This window comes from Colossoma macropomum, unplaced genomic scaffold (assembly GCF_904425465.1).
Source record: "Colossoma macropomum unplaced genomic scaffold, Colossoma_macropomum, whole genome shotgun sequence".
NCBI lineage: Eukaryota > Metazoa > Chordata > Actinopteri > Characiformes > Serrasalmidae > Colossoma > Colossoma macropomum.
In genome coordinates, this window is record NW_023494786.1 from 15,892,673 (window position 1) to 15,893,711 (window position 1,039).

The window sequence follows — 1,039 nt, forward strand, 5'->3', positions numbered from 1 at the left end:
AGATAAAAACAAAAAAATGAATGCACAAAATCCCATGTGTATGTAGTCATAATTTACATGGACTTTATTCCCAATGTAAGATAATCGTATGCACTGAGCAATGACACAGTGGTTAATTTCCATTTGAGAGAGCATGTTGTGACAGCAATAAAACCAACACCGTCTCCACTTTTTCAGTATGTGTGAAAATCCCCCAAGGGTTTCTACTGGATTGGATCTCGAATCCGCAAATCAAACATAAATGCAAGGAGGCACATACTAAATGCCAATATTTGTTTGATTAGATCAAATACGCTCAACCAATAAGGAAACCCTCAGATTACTGGTGCTCCAGATACCCAGAGGCAGAAAACTACAGGCATAGTCCAGAGCCAAGTGGGCCATCCTCCATCTCATAGCCTGACTTGCCCTCAGGCTTAAACAAATACAGATCACTCATTATGTCCCTCTGCTTCAAAGAAAAAGGAGAATATTTCCAAGAACATGCAAGAGTGGAAAAACAGCACAGCAAAATGGCAGTCACACATAACATCAGAATCTGAATACCAGGTTCTTCATCAGGCTCCGCAATACCCCTTACAGAACTTTGAGGCCATTCCCATGACATGTGACTGATGGACAACAGCAGGAACATCAATAAAAAAAATATTTGAGAAATCTGGGACAACCTGAAAGGGCAAGGAAAAAAGGCCTTCATATCCAACAGTAGTCCTCAGACATACTGAGGGACAGAGAAATATTACAAAGGTGTTTGTCATTGGCAGAGGAAATTAAAGGGCATTATTGGGAGCTACTGAGGGAAAAGGCTTTACATTTCTAAGACAGCTTAGAAGATGAGAGATGTGCAGCTCAGAGCAGGCTTTCTTCTGCAGGGGGAGTTACATCTGGCTTTAGTGATGTTCCCTAAATACAGTATAAAGAGAGCCAAATACAAAGCAGAATGTGTGGCATATTTGAAGAGAAGCAACCTGCTAAAAGTAGCAAAAAAGGTCAGCAACATGTTAATGCACTAAGTGTAAATGAAGAAAAACACTCAACA